The following is a 21,664-nucleotide window of genomic DNA, read 5'->3' as shown; positions in this document are numbered from 1 at the left end:
AATATATCATAACTCGCACAAAGAGTAAATGTTCATAACACAACTTACTCTTGTTCATTCCTCGCTATTCATGCAACAAGAATAGAGTTCACATATCATCAATTTCATATAAGTACCTGTACCACTTACAATATGGTCATAAGCGCTATCATTTTGACATAAACCGTAAATTTCCCATTGAACCATTTGGAATACTACAGGATAATCACTAAGTCTCAAACGTAGGGTACGATGCCGACGCCATGTTCCAAACATGGTCTTACACTGGCTCTCACATCTAAGTCGATGCCATGTCCCAGACAGGTCTTACACTGACTCTTACTTATCTGTGTCGATGTCATGTCTCAGACAGGTCTTACACTGGCATGCCTCAAGCCGATGTCATGTCCTAGACAGGTCTTACACTAGCTTGCATATATGTCGTATCCCAGACAGGTCTTACACTGGCTCTCATCTATCGGTGCCGATGCCATGTCCCAGATAAGTCTTACACTAGCACACACATCACCCAAATGTCATGGCACGGATATCCAAATTATTCCTAAGGTTCAACTGGGAGTCTCTACTACGTCAATTCTCATCATGCACATTCACAACAATAGTCCACAATTTATGCCATATTAATTATACAATGCATATATACAGATAAGTTACATTATTTACGTACAACTTACCTCGGTACGCAAAATGTAGGCGACTAATTGTATTTAATCCGCTTGCTTGGATTTTCCTCGGTCTAGGTCCGGATTGCGTATTTCTTGATCTATAATAATAAAATTTCATTCATTTAATCATCACATTAACAAAAACATAGTACAATTCACAATTTGGCAAAATGATCGTTTTGCCCTTAGACTTTACAAAAATTATGATTTTTCCCTTAGGCTTGTAAATCAATTTTTATCGTGTTTCCTCATTAACCAAGCCTATTCAAACTCTTTTTATACCTATAGCAACTCAAAATTTCACACAATTACCACCTATTTTACAAGCTTTACAAAATAGCCGATTTAGGTGTTTTCATGAAACCTCTTTCACAAAAGTTGTTTATTTAACAACCAAGATTCATTTTATTCCATAAAATTTCAGCTAAAAACATAAATTCTTTCATGTCAAAACCCTAGAGTTTCATTCATGTTTCAAAATAGTCCCCTTATTAGAAAGCTCATGCTACAAGGGGTCCAAAAATACAAAAACTATCAAGAATAACCTTCTAAATGACTTACTTGCAAGAGATGCAAATGGCTGATATTTTTAGCTCTCTAAACCCCCTTAGTTGCTAAAAAAAATCAATGGAGAAGATGAACACTATAGCCTTTCTTTTCTTTATTTTTATTTTAGTCAAATAAGTCACCAAATGTCCACCTAACCTAGTCAACATGACTCTCTTTGTCCCCTATGGCCACCCACCTCTTTTAAAAGGGTCTAATTGCACTTTAAAGACTCCAAATTATGGTTCTCTAGCTATTTAACACATCTAGCTAGTAAAACAAAACTTTTACCCTTTATGCGGTTTAGTCCTTTTTCGTAATTGAGCTCACAATCGCTAAAATTAATTCACCAAAATTTTCATGTACTCATATAATCATGCTATAACACCAAAATAATAATAATAATAATATTTCTCTGACTCCAGATTTTTGGTCCCGAAATCACTATTCCAACTAGGCCAAAATCTGGCTGTTACACTCTATCTCCTCATAAAGTTCCTTAGGGACCATCAGAGGTTGCATGCAATAAATGGGTACAATCAAAAAGACTAATTGTGCTACAGTAGCTCTACTAGCTAGAGATAATTGCCTGGTATCCCAACTTTGCAGTTTATTGCGGACTTTTTCCACCAAAAATTGCAAAGTGTTGTTAGTGGTCTTTTCATGAAAAGGAGGCACTCCCAAACAAGTCCCAAGATTCTACACTCTTTGAAATCCAAGAAGACCATTGATCAAATATTCTAAAGCATATCAACACTACTAAAGAAGAAATCAATGGCATCCCAACTTTGTAGCTTGTTGCGAACCTTTTCCACTACAAATTGCAAAGTGTTGTTAGTGACCTTTTCATGAAAAAGAGGCACTCCTAGGTAAGTCCTAAGATTTTGCACCCTTTAAAATCTGAGAAGACCATTGATCAAATCTACTAAAGCATCATCAACACTACTAAAGAAGAAAATATTAGTCTTTAAAACATTGACTCGATGGCTAGAAAGAGCATAGTAATGCTCTAATATTTCTTTAAGTAGACGAGCATGTTGCATATTTGCTATATAGAAAAAGACCAAATCATTTGGAAAAAAGAGGTGTGATAGAGCTGGACCCAATCGAGAGAGCCAAATAGGGTGCCACTTGCCATTATTAATCGCAGCACGAATACTATGCCCAACTCATTCTATGCACAAGACAAAAAGATACGATAACAAAGGACATCCCTAACAGACCCCTTTAGTTGGCCTAAGTTTCTGTATTGAGACATCATTCCACAAAACTTGCATAGTGAATTTCGACATTGTAGACATAACTACTTTTTTAAGAAAGTCTAATACACTTGCAAATTGGAGAGAGGCATCAATGAACTCCCAACGCGCCCTATCATAGGCTTTCTCCAAATCAATTTTAACAGCTATCCATTGTTTATTAGTATGTCTATTTTTTATGAAATTAATCACTTCCTGGACTATAAAAATATTGTCAATAATATTTCTTCCAACAATAAATCCAACCTACTCCTACGCAATAGAAAATCATTTTAAAACGGTTAACAGTTGTTTTCATAATCAACAATGTTATTTTAAAGTGAAGCATTTGATAAAAGCTTTAAAACACAGGAATTTAGTTATCAATCAATGCTTGCCACTCCGAAAGCAATCATTAATAAACCATTTGATTCGAAAGCAATCATTAATAAACCATTTGATTCTCCAACCAATTGCTACATATGACCTCTCATTAATTCAAAGTTGCACAAAACCGAAAAATAAAGAAATTAGTTATATTGCACATAATTTACACATGCCTCAAAACAACTCTAGGAACCACTCCCAAGATAAGACATTTTTTCAAGTATGAGAAACCCCACTAATATTATATAATCCTCCACAATACTATCCTGCCAAAAAAAGAAAATCTTGCCAAAGATCACTTTAATCATCTAATTTAAAATTTTTTATGCTTTTAGTATAACCTTTTTTCATTTGTCACTCGACTACAACCCTTGAAAATCATCGATGTATTTAACGGCTATCTACGTCTCAAAACCTGAGTAGAATGATCTCTATTATTTCAATTAGTTCATTCAGGCAGTTCATACAAAATAGGGCAGCCGATTTATTTCGTGTTCATTCTGCATTCAAGCACTTGAAAAAAAAAACAATAATAATGAAAATAATAATAATTTACAGACAATAAAATCTTTTTCCTATCAATGCATCAGGTTTTACTCGTCCCATAGTTGCTCTACATAGACTTGTACGTATGCAAATAGCACTAACAAATCAAAATATTAATCAACTACTATTATCAGACGAGTAACGTATGACAAAATCAATCTCCACATTAGTTGTTAATGCAGGGTGCAAGGAAATTGAATTGCCTAAGACTCTGCCCTTAGAAAGTAATTCATAACATCCATTCCCATTTCCCAGCAGTGTTTAGCCGACAAAAGTAATAGGTATGCAGAATAATACATTGGCACCCATATCATAAGACTGTTCCATTCAAAATGCCAAAATTGCCAAGCCCCTTGCATCAATAACCACAATATAATTACAACAATTGACAAGATTTTCAAGATTGAATTCAAGTGAGGGATCGACAACATTATAATTACAACCTGCAGCCACTTAGTATATTACTCCTTGTGACGAGAAGCGCGATCTTTACGGTGTCCACCTAGAATTCGAGAAATCTGCAGACCTCTGCTGAATGCTTGGTTGAAAAGCATTCGAGTCTGGAACTCAGAGACAAATGGAAACCAGGCAAGGAATGCAACTGGAGTGAAAAGAAGCAAGCCCATTACAATCTCATATCCACGAGCAAGTGTTCGAACTGATCCCCAAAAACCAGCTTTCTTTACAACAGGCCTCAAAGCTTGAGCAATCTGATGACAGATATGAAAACAGCATCAACATCCATTATGAAGTAAAATTACCACAAATGATTAGATTGCCAACTCCTGTTAGTCTCTACAAGCATTCATCAATTTGTTGACTTTTATAAAATGAATGCCAAGAGACAAGAAATGTGCAACTGGTGCACTATGACTGAGAAAAGAAATGTGCACCTGGTGCACTATGACTGAGAAAAGAAATGTGCACCTGGTGCACTATGACTGACTGCCTTTACCATTTAAAAGCACAATAATTCTAGGTGCAAACCACAATATAGCTTTGAAGAACCATTTAGGTGCAGCAGATCACTATGGAATCTTGAAAAACAAAGCAACACATACCAGATCAGCAAACCACAAGCATTTATAATTCAGAAGGCAAAATGTTTTGAGAAATCAGCAGTGCATAATAGTGGAAGCTTATCTTTTGAGCTTCAATATATAAAATATGCATTCGAGAGCTAAAGAGAACTATGCAAGTTAACCATTGCCATATGATTGTAAAACTGTAAGAGAGACAGAGGAGACAAGCTTACCAGAAGCATTCCCCAGCCCGTAGGCATGAAGATAAAAATACACACTATAATGTCTTGAATTGTCATATGAGCAAGTGTTACCAAAATAACCAGAATGGACACAAATGTCAAGAAAATTAATCCCTTGATAAGCCGGAAAACAAGCTGATAGCTTGCACTGAACTTTCGCCTTCCAACAGATACAGTCTATGAAAAAGTATAAAATCATTAAGATATACAGTTCAATTCCAAATAAATGCCTGATGACAACTTATGCATAGACTAATAACTTCAGGTAAATTACAAGGAATTATTAACTAGTCACCTACCTTCATTACAAACAATATTAGAACAATCACAAGCCATGATGCACCATAAACCTGTGACAAAAGAATGAAAATACCCAGTGTAAACTTTTTCAGGATGAAAGTCAAGGGAAAAATGGCCATGGAAATAGAGAGGAACCTACCAAAAAACTTTTGGTTCCCCTTGTAACATGCAAGTGATAGACAAGCCCATACTGGTAGATAAAGAAACGTAAAGCTAACAATAACTCAGCAATAATACCACGCTTGCCAGAATATTGAAGATGCTCTTGCTCCTCTTCCCACCACGATTCCCAACTTTTTTCTGAAGGTACACCTATACCACCTCGGTTGTTTATCCACTTATTCCAATCAGTCCAATCATCAACAATCTTCTGCCACTCAAAACCAGAAGGATTGAATAGGAAGGGAGCAAAAAGCCATGTGCCCACCATAAACCACAAGGATGCACTGATCAATACATAAGCAACTGTACTTCTGTAAGTATGACCACAGATTTGGTACACGATAAGCAAGATCATCATCTCAATACCCTTAACAAAATGGCTACGTGAATAAAGCCGGTAGTTTTCAGCAAACTTTGCATGGAACACCACAAACCCTCGGCCTGTAGGCCTGTACTTAGCACCTCCATGAAGCAATGTCCTTCCATAATAGTGGGTTTTTGTTCCAAGAGAAAATGTGAAAAATACTGGTGCCAGTTGCAATTGCATTAATATAAATTCACTCAATGCAGTTTGGAAACCCCTTTCCAAGCCAATTTCCATCAACATGGGTAGTGCCATCAAAAATCCAATTTGAACAAAAGATTGAGAAGCAAGAGCCACTTGAAGAGGCTTATTATCACGAATTGCTGGTTCCTCTCTCAATCCTTGTTCAAGGCCACTGAGGACAAGATAGAGGCGCCCATAAAGGAACACATAGACGGTAAGCACTGTTACCTGCCAAAGAACACAGAATGATGTTTGGTCTGTATGACATTTTAAAGCTATAGTTAAAGGGGGAAAGTTTGCGGGATTACCAGAGTACTGAAATAAAAACCAACTGTCGTGAAATAACAAGACAGCATTCTGAAAAAGTCAAAACGATGTCCCAGCCGGTATATATCTCGACTCAATGTCTGCTCACCATTGCCATTAGCTATTTTGGCTTCAAACATAGATATCTGATTTAGACCCACATCCCTTCCCTTCCCAACTTGTATGTATTCATGATGAGTCACATTGCCTTCACGAAGTGTAGAATCGAAGCCTGTAATCACAATCAAATCACAGAAGTTACAAATCAAAGTCAGGCAAAAAATCAAAACCCGGTTAAAAATAATCAAGGCCTTCCTACCAGCAAAAATATCTTCACTCAAATTAATGACTTTGGATGCTTTACTGACACCTCCTCTTGTGAGGTGAAAGAGCCTATCAAATACATCTGGATGGCCATAATGGAATCGAACCCTATACAAACAGCAAACACATAAGTGATCTAGCATTGGTTAACAGAATGTACAAAAAATGTAAGAGCCAGAGATAAAGGAATGAAAGAACATTTTTTGTTTGCTAGGAGTAAAACCCACAGTACCATAGTAGCATGGACGGGGAAGATCCATTAGTATGACAAAAAAATTTGATGGTATTTTATGACATCTAATTTGAGAGTAGAGAAACAATAAGTGGGATGAGTTGTCCAATATATATAATAATTTGACAGTAGATAAACATGAAGTTGATGAGCTCCAGATTTAGAATGTATTAAGTGGTGCTATCCCACATCTATTAAGTATAGATTTTCCCATTGTCCATAAATTAGTTCAAATCTAATCAAGATTTAATCATATGCAAAAATAGGCTCCCAAAACTTTGATCAATTTCAAGGTTTTGCCAAAAGGAATGCACAAATTTTAGATAAGAATTAACAATGATAATTACAAATGACATGTTAACTATTAGGGTATGCAGTTTAAGCTCTAGAATTAGGATTTGTTAAGTGGTGTTATCCCCACATCTACTCTATCTATAACCAATTGATTTTAGGTTTATAATTAACATAGTATCAGAGTCCCAAGTGTGTTCTGCCTAACCCATGTGAAGTTGTTCACATGTAGACCGTTGAGTTACACATGAAGGGGAGCATTAAGTGGTGTTATCCCCAAATTATTAGGCTTCTTGTGGCCTTATATTAGTGTTGGACTCACCACCTATTACCAATTGGCTTTAGTAGGATGCTTCACAAAATCCATTTAAGCAAACCCTAAAAGAAATCTACTTAGGATTGTTCTCATGTTTTTTGTTAACATCAATTCCAAAACCAACTAATATTAGAGTCGGACTCACCACCTATTACCAATTGTTTTTAGGTAGGATGCTTCACAAAATCCATTTAAGCAAACCCTAAAAGAAATCTATTTAGGATTGTTCTCATGTTTATTGTTAACATCAATTCCAAAACCAACTAATAAATAAAATATCCCAAACAACAAACTCTCAAATTCAATCAATGTTGGATATGGCCATTTTAACACTTCGCGTCCAATAAACACCAACTCCTAAACTCGATCATATTTTGGAAATACCATTTAACAAAATCTCTCTAGGCTCAACACCACTGACATGAAAATAAAGGCCTACAATGTGGACATGAATATAAAAAGAATAAAAAGTGAAACAACAAATCACGAAATAGAGAGAACAACAAACAACATGGGCTCTAACACCTTGTCTGATGTCAAACTTAAAAAACTAATCACAATAGCTCAAAAAAGTCCTCCTTAGTTTTCTTCTATAAGAGAGGGGAAAGTAAATTGATCATGTATGAATAAGGAACAAGCAGATCTAAGAATTCATAGACACTTATTTTTTTTAATAAGAGATTAAAATCCCAACAACCACCCCACTGAAGAAATATAAAAGAATTATTAACTCTGAAAAATGGTCTAACACAATAGCTTACTTTAGAGGGTTGGCTAACAGTCGCTGACCAATAGTAACAAAACTGGTCTCCTGATTTGACATAAACCACGCAAGAGAAGAAACACTGCACCAAACAGCAGAGTATCAACAGCCTATAAAAAAGAAATAGTTTATAACTTAGAGAAAACAAACTGCCAGTATACCTTCCAGTAAATATGTGCTCTCTGAGCCCAAGTATTGTAGGGTATCTCACACCATCATGCTTCTTGAGGAATTCTTGCAACAAGTTCCTCATTTTCAAGGCCTCTTCCATGTAATTATCCTATGTGATTCATTAAAAAAAGATAAAAAGGCAATTATCCTTTGCAGTGCATTCAAAGAAATGAAAGGTATTTTTATCCTATGAGAATGAGCAATTAAATAATAGAAGGCAACATCATGAACAATGATGTTTACTAAAAACACAACTAGCAACCTGGTTCATGTCTATTGTCTGCAACCCTTCTCCTCGTGTGAAGATGATAGCATGGTTTTGGTTTTCTGGTTTTCCTTCACCCAAGATAGCAGGTCCAGGAAGCTTTATGCGATAAATTTCCTGTTATGAAAATGATCACAATGAAAAGATAATTAAAAAATGAAAAACTTTAGGATGCTGAAAAAGTGATAGATATCCAAATTGAAAGTGAATATTCAAAACAGCATACTGCACTGAATTTAGAATTTTCGAATACCAAGATGAAAGTTCAAGAACAAAATGCATACCAGAAGCAACAAATCCAATCTTTCAAAGCTGCCACTAGAAGAGAAGGCATCTTATTAGATGATACCTCTCTGTTATCTAACCAATGTTTGATAAACCAAAGAAACATCAGGCAAGATGCAGTTTAAATGCCAATATTGTATTTCTTTCTGGTATGGTCATTGATCTTCTTACAGATCCGTCAAAGAGGGCCTATTAACAAAATGTTGAAACGGCTTCTTAACTTCTACATGTATGGCCATATGTTAAAATACGCTAAAGTACTAAGAAAGCCCTGAACAGTTCAACTGTTCTTAAATAATCCCCAGGAAACACAAACAACAACATGTGATATTGAAACCATGGTTTTGCATTACCTGGTCTAGATTTTGCTCTGAAGAATCAAAGGACTTTGGCACAGCCCTCACCAGAACTGAGAAATAATTAACCTTGCCATTAAGCTTCTTCGACCTATCCTCACTACGTTGTTCAATCTCATCAATATATGCTACACGGAGTGATGGGTATCTGCCAATAAACTCAACTTACTGAAAAATATGTACACTTGTTTAGCAACTGAAATCTTCAATTACTACTAATGGAAGTTAGCATGCTCACTTTGTCATAAGCCTCAGAATGTAATGTGCACGCTCACTACCAGATCGCTTCTGAATGCCATATTGTTGGCAAGACACCACATACATAAATTTCATATCAGCTACAGCTTCACACTGTGCCTTCAGTGATCTGTTCTCTTTACTATCCTCTGTATTTAGTTCTATGGCCTTATAGCCTTCCATCAAATCTAAGCAGGTAGAAATTAAAACAATGTAAGATTGAACAAATCTCATATCAGTAATAATTCATACAAGTAGATAAATTTGCGATTAATATGTACAACTAATTAGTGATTAGCAGCGTACAATCAATTATACTGGAAGTTTACAGGAAACAGAAACATATACCTTCATGTCTGGCCATATCAAGGAAAGCCTGAAGCTCCAATGCTTCTCGATAGTACATCATACCTCTAACTGCCATTTATAGTGATCTATTAGTCAAGAAAAATGGAAACAAATCCAAACACAGCCATAGGTGCCAGAACAAGCAGGCACAGACAAACACACATATATATATAGAGAGAGAGAGAGGACCAGTTCTTGTTAAAGTTTGCCCCCTATATGATGCCCAGAGACGAAGTTTTTCTTCTAATTCAGGAGATTCTTTAAGTTCTTCTTCATTGTTTCGTTCCACCCTTTCAAGAAAGTTATTCCATTCATCTGGAAATTATTAATGGCAATCAGCCACAACTTAAAAACAGTGCAAAGATTTAACTTTTGTGGCATACAAGTGAGTGTAAACCTGGAAAGATTTTCTGCAAGTAAAACAGAATGGAAACACCATCTTCATTTGGCTCTTCCAATTCTTGCAAGGAGAAGAGAACTTCTTCTGTGTAGTAAGGAGTTAAAACACTACCAAAAAAAAAAAAAAAGAAAACAAATAAACAAACAGAGGTTTAACAATTCAATAGATTGATATAATGAAAAGTATAAAATTTTACCAGATAAATAGGGAAGAGTAACTCATTTCAGGTACTTAACCAGCGGTTCAACAATTATAACTACAGCAATTTATGAAGGTCAACTCAATTGCAAAGGAAAACAATTTTAACCTACTTCATAAGCATGGCCAAAATGAATATTAATAATTTAAGTAAATTAATTTATTCTTAAACTTTATACATTTCATTTTGTTAAGTTATTTAATTTTTCATGCAATTACATTATTTAAGACAGGAATGGAATCAATTAGTGTTGGAGCAAGAGGCAGCAGCAGCAAGCTTCAACAGAATGCTTGTCGAGCAAGTCTCGTGACTTGTAGGAGAAACAAAGCAGAAAACTCAAATGGATTTTTAAGTAAAACTAAAAATGGAGAGCATATGGATGAAAACTTGTTGAATTCATTCCTTAAACTGAAAAATGGCACAAAGCCAATACATAAACAAGTTTACAATCTTGACAAAACAGTAGGTTGACCTAAACTTCACCTACTACCACTAATACACATAGTAACTTGTGCTAATTAGCTTGAACAAATAAACAAAGCTGATTTATCAGCTCAATCAACATCAAAATTACATCAAGCATAAACCTAACATAGTTATAAAGCAACTAAGTTACATTACTCTAACTTAAAATTACAAAATGAAACATAAACAGCTTGCTGACTAGAACAACCAGCAGCTTCTGCATGTAGTGCCTTCGATAGTCTTGGTTGCTGCATGCTGACCATTACTTCAATACTCCTTCTTGGTTAGCATGTTGCAAACTCCCATATTAGCTCTCAGGTGTTGAAACTTGGAAACACTTAGTGCTTTTGTTAAAATATCAGCAATTTGCTCTTCAGAACTGCAATGTATCAGCTTAACAACATGAGTTTGCTCCATTTCCCGAACTGCATGAAGTTTGATGTTGAAGTGCTTGGTCCTTCCATGAAAAACAGGATTCTTTGCAATAGCAACTGCTGATTGGTTGTCACACATTATCTCAGTTGCTTCCTTTTGCTCATGATTGATATCTTTCAAAATTTTTCTAAGCCATATGGCTTGATTGACTGCTGCAGCAGCAGCCACATATTCTGCTTCTGCAGTCGACTGAGCCACTACACCCTGCTTCTTTGAGCTCCAGCAAATCATAGCAGAGCCTATGTTGAATGCATAACCTGTAGTGCTCTTCATGTCATCCAAGGAACCAGCCCAATCACTGTCACAATATCCAACTAGCTTCAAGTTCTTAGCCTTGGTAAACTGCATTCCATAGGACAAAGTTCCTTTGATGTATCTTAGAACCCTTTTTGCAGCTCTAAAATGACTTTCATTTGAACAATGCATAAACCTCGAGAGTAGACTCACGGCATACATTATGTCAGGTCTAGTAGCAGTCAAATACAACAAACATCCAACTAGACTTCGATAGGTTATTTCACAAACCTTTTCATGCTTGTCTTGGCTTGAGAGTTTTTCTCCAACAGCAACTGGTGTGCTGGTTGCTTTGCAATTCTCCATTGAGAATTTGTTGAGAACCTTCATAGCAAAGGTCTTTTGACTTAGCCAAATCCCATTCTTAGCTTGAGTTACTTCCATGCCTAAGAAGTAAGACATCAATCCCAAGTCTGACATTTCAAAGTGCTGTTGCATTTTGACTTTAAAGCTGCTTAGCATCTCATGATCTCCTCCTGTCACCAGTAGGTCATCGACATATATTGAGACAATGAGCTGAGTTTCAGCACTAGTTGATTTAACATACAGAGTTGGCTCGCTGAGACTTCTTTCAAATCCTTGACTGGTCAGATAGCCATCTATTCTGCTATACCAGGCCCTTGGAGCCTGTTTCAAGCCATACAAGGCTTTGTTGAGCTTGTACACCATTTCTTCTTTGCCAGACACCTTGAAACCTTGAGGTTGCTCCACATAAATCTCCTCTTCAAGGAATCCATTCAAAAATGCTGATTTTACATCAAGTTGGTGTATCAGCCACTGTTTTTGTGCTGCTAAGGCAACTAGCAGTCTAATAGTGTCTAGCCTGGCCACTGGTGCAAAGGTTTCCAGGTAGTCTGATCCATACCTTTGACTGAAGCCTTTCACAACCAATCTAGCCTTTAACTTGTTTAGGCTACCATCAGCATTGTTCTTTACTCGATAAACCCATTTGACACCAATAATCTTCCTGTTTGTTGGTTTATCAACCAGACTCCAGGTCTGATTCTTTTCAATCATTCTGATTTCTTCAATCATTGCTTGCTTCCAGTCCTCCTGGCTTTCTGCTTCTTCAAAGCAACTTGGTTCAACAGTAGCCACTTGTGCTCTTTCATAAACATCAGCCAGTGATCGAGTGCCTCTGATTGGAACATCATCTACATCCATTTCAGGTGTGTTTTCATCATTTTCAACTTGGTCCACTGCCAGATCTTCAGCCACTGCCTCTGGTTCAGCCTTGTCCCAATTCCAGTGTCCTTTTTCATTGAAAATAACATCCCTGCTAACCAATATCTTGTTTGTAGCAGGTTCTAGAATTCTGTAGCCCTTCTTAACCAAGCTATAGCCGATCAGGATCCCTGCTTGAGCTCTTTTATCTAGCTTGCTTCTCTTCTCAGCTGGAACTTGAGTGTAGCACAGACAACCAAAGGTTCTGAGATGAGCCAGTGATGGCTTAAACCCAAACCAGGCTTCAAATGGAGTTTTCTCAGCCAGAGCCTTGGTTGGGAGCCTGTTTTGGAGATAAACTGCTGTGTTAACAGCTTCAGCCCACAGAGTTTTGGGCAAATTCTTCTCAAACAGAAGACATCTTGCTATGTTCATCAAGCTTCTGTTTTTCCTTTCACTGACCCCATTCTGTTGGGGTGTATACACATTAGTCAACTGGTGTTTGATACCTGCTTCTTCACAGTAGGCTTGGAACTGAGCTGAGGTGTACTCAGTTCCATTATCTGACCTCATTGCTCTAAGTTTGCAACCAGACTCAGTTTCAACAGCAGCTTTATACTTCAGGAACACAGATGGAACTTCTGATTTCTGTTTTAGAAAATAAATCCAGCAGTATCTTGTTAAGTCATCAATAAATAGAATAAAGTACCTGCTTCCTTTGAGAGACTCAGTCTTCATTGGTCCACACACATCTGTATGCACAAGCTGGAGCTTCTCTGATGCTCTCCATGTTGTGCTTGTTGGAAATGGCAATCTTGCTAATTTTCCTTGCTGACATATCTCACAAAGCTCATCATTCTTCACTGAATCGATGAAATTTTCTGCCAGACCTTCATTGACCATACGGGCTATGGATTTGTAGTTTGCATGTCCAAGCCTCTGATGCCAGAGTCTCGAGTCATCAGTGGAGGCTATGCAGGCTGAATGTGAGTCATTTGGCCAGTCTACTTCAAAACATTTATCAGTCATGGTGACTGTTATAAGGTTTGATCCACTTGGATCAAAAATTTGACATTCTTTCTCCTTGAAAACAACTGAGTAACCTTTCTCAAGTAGTTGAGTTATACTGAGAAGGTTCCTATCGATTTCAGGTACCAAAAGTACATTTGAAATGATTTTGCCACCTGTAGAAGTATGAATCAGCACATCTCCTCTTCCTTCAGCATTGATTAACTGACCATTTCCAATTTTTACTTTGGTTTTGCAGGTTCTGTCCAGGGTTTTGAAGATAGTTGCATCTGGTGACATGTGGTTTGTGCACCCACTGTCTAGAAGCCAGCCCTTTGAACCCTTCTTCTGATTTGCTGCACATGACACAGCAAAAACATGTTCTTCTTGATCACTGCTTTCTTCAGCTACTCGAGCTTCTACCTTTTGTTGCTGAAATTGATTCTGTCTTGGTTTGCTTCTATTCTTGCAAACTTTTTCAACATGGCCTTTTTTCTTGCAGTGTTGGCATACTGCATCTGGTCTAAACCAGCATCTATGTTCTGGATGACCAGCTCTTTTACAATGTCTGCAGAGTTGGTCACTGCTCCTAGCAGCATCAGGCTTAGGCCTGTTTTTCCAGAACTTTTTGCCTTTATGAGTTTTGATGCTCGAGGCTTCTTTGGCTTGAAAAGCCCCTTCCTGGTGCTCCTCTTGTCTGCTGGCTCTTCTTTGCTCTTGTGCATACAAGGCATTGATTAGCTCAATTAAGGAGATAGTTGTCAAGTCTCTTGAGTCTTCGAGGGATGAAATTTTAGCTTCATACCTCTCTGGTAGAGTGGACATGACTTTCTCAACCATTCTAGCTTCACTGAATTGCTCTCCTAGGAGCCTTATGCTGTTTACAACAGCCATAATCCGATCTGAGTACTGCTTAACTGTTTCTTCCTCTTTCATTTTGAGATTTTCGACATCTCTTCTCAAGTTGAGCAGCTGTTGTTGCCTTGTTTTCTCAGTCCCCTGAAATTCTTCTTTCAGCTTGTCCCAAGCCTCCTTTGGTGTTTCACAGGCCATGATCCTCATAAAGATCACATCCGTCACACAATTCTGTATGCATGACATGGCCTTGTGTCTTTTTGTTCTTTCATCAGTGTGTTGCCTTATTTGAGCAACTGTTGGATTAGCTCGAAGAGGTGTTGGCTCAGCATCTGAGTTAACAACTTCCCATAGGTCGAATGCCTGCAGGTAAGTCCTCATCTTAACTGCCCAAATGTTGAAGCCCTCTCCATTGAAGACAGGTGGTGAAGCTGGTGAAAAACCTGATGATGCCATCGTTTTGATACTGAACTACAACAGGTCCTCTAAGAATATGGCTCTAGATACCAATTGTTGGAGCAAGAGGCAGCAGCAGCAAGCTTCAACAGAATGCTTGTCGAGCAAGTCTCGTGACTTGTAGGAGAAACAAAGCAGAAAACTCAAATGGATTTTTAAGTAAAACTAAAAATGGAGAGCATATGGATGAAAACTTGTTGAATTCATTCCTTAAACTGAAAAATGGCACAAAGCCAATACATAAACAAGTTTACAATCTTGACAAAACAGTAGGTTGACCTAAACTTCACCTACTACCACTAATACACATAGTAACTTGTGCTAATTAGCTTGAACAAATAAACAAAGCTGATTTATCAGCTCAATCAACATCAAAATTACATCAAGCATAAACCTAACATAGTTATAAAGCAACTAAGTTACATTACTCTAACTTAAAATTACAAAATGAAACATAAACAGCTTGCTGACTAGAACAACCAGCAGCTTCTGCATGTAGTGCCTTCGATAGTCTTGGTTGCTGCATGCTGACCATTACTTCAATAATTAGGTTGTTCTCAAATTTTATAAATTACAATATGTCAAGTTGTTTATTTTTAATTCAATTACATTATTTGATGCAGTTTAGTCAAGTCGTGTGCCTTAGACATGCCTATGCCAGCATTGCGCTTCAGCACCAGACAACAAAAGTGCCTCAAACCCTTTCGGGCAAGGCCCATTTAATCAAGTGCATGCCAGGTGCTCCTAGGCACTTTCTTTGATAAGGAAATAGGCATAAAAAGCCCATGTCATTGAGGCCTTTTTAATTTCTTTTATTTTTCACTTTTTTCATCAAATATATCTTTACTAGTAAGAAAAGGATAGTATTAAACTCTCTGCTTCTTAATATTTGAGTATTCAACAGCAAACATGGACCACAAGAAATCATGTACATTGACCAATAAAAAAGTTGCATGTTTTGTAGATCACAGTTCAGAGTTTACTAATGTCTTATGCTATATTATATCAACATAGAAAAACGCACACATAAACATATTGTGCTTTTTCTTCACTCAGGCTAGCACTTCTTTTTGCGCCTTACGGCCATAACAACATTTTTTTATGCAAAGCCAACTCTAAAAGAGGTAAAAGACAGAAATTATGAAAGTAAAACCACAAAGAGTTTTACTTCATTATTCTATTGATCTGTCTATTGTTTTATTATAGAACAGTTGGTGTAAATAATAACAACAAAACAAGAATAGTAAAAATAGAAGGAGTTTTACTTCGTTATTCTATTGATCTTTCTATTGTGTTATTATAGAACAGTTGGTGTAAACAATAGCAACAAAACAAGAATAGGGAAAATAAAACGGAAATGGGAGAAAATAAAAGGAAAAACATACATCAAAAGACCTTCCATTCCATGGAAGAGTCATAGACAGATAGGTAGGGCAAAACTTAGGGTTTATAAATAGTAATTTTAAATATTTAACTTATTAGGTAGTTCATGCTAACTATGAATAACCAAAATAAATGGCAATTATATTAATATGAATATCCTAACATTTTGCTGAAAATTGAGCCAGTTTAACTCAAAGGTTAGAACAACACATTTGCAAGGCATTGATCAATGTTGTAGATGATAGCTGGCATGCCCAATTGTCTAATCTACTCCTATTTATGAAAAAAATCAAGAAACATAGAAAAATCTTCTCTTCTTTTCTGAAGTGAACCAATTTACTTATTTCCATACGTAGTGTTGAAATATGTGTTGAAGCAGATTTTTTAAAAGTTATTTACGAATATTTTATTTTATCTTTTAGTAGTTTAATAGAATAAGAGAATTACTTTCCCAGTTATGTTATGATACTTTTCTCTATTTATGTTCAATTTTTTGCTTAACAAAATTAGAACAGTTTTATTGTACTTTCTTACAAACTTTGGCATCTAAGCTAGGTTAAATCTCCAGTAATATCTTGGCTAAAACAGCCTTCACTGGAGATAATAGATCCAATAACCAAACAGAGATAAAAATCGGAACAACTAGATCGTTAATTCTAAAGCTAGTGATCACATGACTAGTAGTCATTTCCTTTTCTCAACTTACACACCTTGTGCATGAAACAAAAAGGTCAAAGTAGCATATGGGTCTTCTCGGCAATAGCCGAGAAAGGCACTATTAAATTTCTCCTTCCTTGATTTTACATGACGTTTTACATATGTCAAATCTAACAAATCTAACTTGTAATCTCATATCTATCAGTAAATTATCCCCGTCATCGAATTTTCATGTTAATTTGACTTCTCTATGTGTAAATTTTAGGACATGGTCTCAGAGAGGATTATTTGGCAGTGCTAAAGAATCTGGTGGAATTTACTTTCTTGATGACGACCATCTAAGTCAACCAGGAACTACTCTATGTTTGAACTATATTTTTGGTTTTGATAACGTTATGATTTGGTATTATAGGCTTGGACATCCTAACTTTTACTATTTAAGACATTTGTTACTTGATCTGTTAAAAAATAAAAATCCTTCATATCATTGTAAATTTTGTGAATTGGCTAAACATCGGTTATTTTTTCCAGCTCAAAAATATAAAGCTTCCAAACTTTTTTCGTTAATTCATAGTGATGTTTGAGGATATTCGAGAGTCAACATTTTTAGGAAAACGTTGGTTTGTCACATTTATTAATGATCATACTCGTATTTGTTGGGTGTTTTTATTAAAAGATAAGTCTGAAGTTAAAAATGTGTTTTAGTTTTTTTATACTATGGTGAAAACACAATTTGGTGTGAAAATAAAAATATTTCAAATTGACAATGGTGGGGAATTTTTTAGTGACCAATTAGGTGCATTCTTAACCAAACATGGAATAGTCCACCAAAGCGTACAAATACACCAAAACAGAATGGGATTGCGAAAAGAAAAAATGTCATCTTTTGGAAGTAACTAGAGTCTTGATGTTCACTAGTCAAGTAACACATTATCTTTGGGGAAAGGCCTTAATAGCTACATATCTTATTATTAGAATATCCAATAAAACACTAAACTATATAACTTCTTTCAACCTTTTTAAAGATAGCTTTCCTAACTTTAAATTGATCACAGATTTACCTCTTCATGTTTTTGGGTCAAATCAATATCTCATACTACGTAATGGAGATCTTGGTATAAATCCGATGGTTCGCAGAATTCAAGACCTAACGATGTTCGGTTTTTCCCATTAACGGGAGCGGACAACTCCCTTTTCGGGGAATGGCTGTAATCACAAGCAAGTGATTGAATGAGTGGGGAGCTCCGAAAGCACATGCAAGATAAGCAGGCATTGCAGGGGACTATTTAAAAATGCGTCCAAGGTATTTTTGTTCATCTTCAAAATCAAGGTAAACTAGATCCTAAAGCAAAAAATGTCTTTATTAGGTGTGCTTCTAATAAAAAGGGTTACAAATGTTATGATCCCATTGATAAGAAGACTATTGTTACCATGGTTGTCACATTTGTTGAAACTCAATCATACTTTGATTCTAATTTTCAGGGAGGGAATTATAGCAAGGAAGATTCAATAATTGATCAAGAAAATATTAAGAATATACAACATAAGAATTATAATAATGGGGAAGGAAAAATTATGATTAACGCAGGGATTAATAATGTTAATGTTGTTAATAAAAAGGCCTTCAATGATATTAATGTTGATAATAAAATGGAGCATGATTGTGTAGAGTCTGATTATGAGAATAGAGAACAAACAAAGGAGTTGTTGGTTTACTCAAGAAGAAACCGAAATCAAGAAAGTGGAATCCACCAGATTCATTACCAAGAATCTAACCCGCAAGATCTTGTCAAAAGTCCAAGTAAATCTCGTAATCTACCCAATGAATTTTTGACCTAAATATTCCAATTGCTAAAAAAAAGGTGTTAGAAATATTCTCAAATATCTTGTATCTAAATTTATGTCCTATAAAGCCTTGTCTTCGACATTCTCAACCTCTATTTCGTGTCTCAATATTGTGAAAATACCCAAAAATGTTGAAAGATACTTCACAGGTTCTTGAATGGAAAGAGGCTATTTTAGAAAAGATGCGTGCTCTTGAAAAAACAGGTACATAGGAAACGGTGGAATTACCTGTTGGAAAAAACAGCGGGCTGTAAATGGGTGTTCACAACTAAATTCAGACGGGATGGATCTTTAGACAAATACAAAACTCGGCTACTAGCTAAAAGGTACTCTCAAACATACGGGATAGACTATCTTGAGACGTTTGCTCTAGTGGCTAAGTTAAATATTGTTAGAGTTCTTTTATCCATTGTTGTTAATCTTAATTGGCCTTTACAACAGATAGATGTGAAGATTGCTTTCCTAAATGGGAAACTTGAAAAAGAAGTTTATATGTGTCCTCCTCTAGGTTTTGAAAAAAAATTAGAACTCAAGTATGTATGCTCAAGAAATCTTTGTATGATCTAAAGTAGTCTCCTCGAGCTTGGTTCGAACGATTCATTTAGGCTATTAAAAAACAATGTTACTCATAAGGGCAAGTTGATCACACAATGTTCTACTAACCCTCACAAAAAGGTAGAATAATAGTTATTATAGTTTATGTCGATGATATCATTCTTACAGGAAATGATGTGGATGAAATAAGGCGCCTTAAAGAGCATCGAGCATTGGAGTTTGAGATAAAAGACTTGGGTTCTGTAAGATACTTCCTTGGGATGAAAGTTGCTCAATCACAAAAAGGTCTTGTGGTCTCTCAGAAAAAAATGGGATTGATCTTTTAAAGGAGACTGAAATGAGTGGTTTCTGCCCAACTGACACACCAATTGATCCAAATGTAAAATTCGAAAACAAAAAAGAGAAAACCAGTTGATAAAGGGCAGTACCAAAGACTAGTTGGTAAGTTAATTTACTTAACAAGGCCAGACATAGCTTTTGCAATAAGCTTAGTGAGTCAATTTATGCACTTAAAAAGTTCACCTAGTAAGGCCTTATACAGATGCTGACTGGACAAGCTCAATAACAGATAAAAGATCTACATGAGGTATTGTACATTTGTTTGGGGAAACTTTGTGACTTGATAAAGTAAAAAATAAAGTATTGTAGCAAGAAGTAATGTAGAGGTTGAGCTTAAATGAATGGCATAAAGAATTTGTGAAATGATGTGGTTAAAAAGCATTATGGAAGAGCTGAGGAAACCAATAACTTCACCAATGAAGTTGTATTGTAATAGCAAAGTTACCATTAACATTGCTCACAAACTAGTCCAATATGACAGAACTAAACATGTTGAGATTGATATACACTTTATTAAGGAGAAGATTGAAGAAGGCCAAGTGTGCATGCCATTTGTTCCTTCAAAACAACAGATTTGCTGACGTACTCACCAAATGGCTTTCTAAGATAAGCTTTGATTTTCTTGTAAGCAATAAGCAATTAAGATTTTTTAGGAATATTTTATCTTATCTTTTAGTAGATTACTAGAATAAGAAAATTACTTTTCCAATTATGTTATGAAACTTTTCTCTGTTTATATTCATTATTTTGCTTAATAAAATTAGAACAATTTTATTGTACTCTCTTAAAAACTTTCAGGTAGAATTGCCCATATACAAATAAAATGGAAATTTCTACTGTAAAACAAACAAAACAAATGGCTCTGTTGCAACATAATTGTTGAAATATGTATATAATTTAAATTTATTTAGGTAGATAAGTTTTATTCATATTTTAGAAATATTTTTATTTTATCTTTTAGTAGTTTATTAGAATAAGAGAACTATTTTCTTTTATATTTTAGTAGTTTATTAGAATAAGAAAACTATTTTCTTAATTAGGATTAGGACTCTATTCTCTATTTAAGTTCAGTTCTTTAGTTAATAATAACAGAACAGTTTTATCAAAAGCTCTCTTGAAAACTTTCATGGCATCTGAGCTAGGTTAAATCTCTAGTAATATCATGGTTAAAACAACCTTCACTGAAAATAAGACATCCAAAAATAGAGAAAGAAAGTTCTGCCGTTGAAACAACTACCAAGAGTGCAATGACTCAAGGGACAGAGGCGTCTCACCTTTCTTTTCAACTGACATCTCACCCGTAAAATTAGCAATTGATGGGCGCGGCAAGCTAGGTCATTTAAATGGAGAAGTTGAGCAACCATAGGTGGGCGATCCAAAGATGAGCAAGTGGAGGTCAGAAAATTCTATGATAATTGCGTGGCTTATTAATTCCATGGAAGCATCTGTAAGTAAACCTTTTCATTTTCTCCCAACTGCTAAAGATATTTGGGACGTTGTAAAAGACACCTATTCAGATTTAGAAAACGCTTCATAGATTTTTTAGTTAAAAATAAAATTTTGGAAAGCTAGGCAAGGGGAAAAAAGAAGTTACTTTTTATTATAACGAGATGATTTCTCTTTGGCAAGAATTGGATCAGTGTTATAATGATGAATGGGAGTGTCCCGGAAATGGTATAAAAGCTATGAAAAAAGAATTTGAATAAAGAGAAATCATCTCGTGAGACAAGGAGAAATAAAGAATTTGATAAAGTGAGATCTCGGATCCTAGAAAAAAATACCGCTTCCAAAACTTCGTGAGATTTTTTCTGAGGCTAAAAGAGAGGAGACAAAGAGAAAAGTAATGTTAAAGCCAGGGTTTGAAGCTAACGATGATAATTCTACTCTTGTAACTATTAAAAATAAAGCCTTAGTGCGATCACTGCAGAAAATATTAGCACACTCGAGAAACATGTTGAAAGCTCTATCGGAAACCGACAAATGGAAGGAAAAAAAGTGACAATGGTCGTGGTTCACAATTAGGGGATAGCAAAGCTTTCCAAACAACTAATGGAAATTAT

At 35.7% G+C, this 21,664-nt stretch overlaps 1 pseudogene; it reads right to left on the bottom strand.

Annotated features, from left to right (window-relative positions):
• Positions 1-3,599: 3,599 nt before the first annotated feature.
• The window catches only part of LOC107913216 (callose synthase 3-like), a 45,367-nt pseudogene continuing 27,302 nt past the window's right edge, over positions 3,600-21,664 (bottom strand).

The sequence above is a fragment of the Gossypium hirsutum genome, chromosome A08 (genome assembly GCF_007990345.1).
Source record: "Gossypium hirsutum isolate 1008001.06 chromosome A08, Gossypium_hirsutum_v2.1, whole genome shotgun sequence".
NCBI lineage: Eukaryota > Viridiplantae > Streptophyta > Magnoliopsida > Malvales > Malvaceae > Gossypium > Gossypium hirsutum.
Note: the sequence above shows the minus strand (reverse complement) of the source record. Positions and strands in the feature narration are given on the sequence as shown.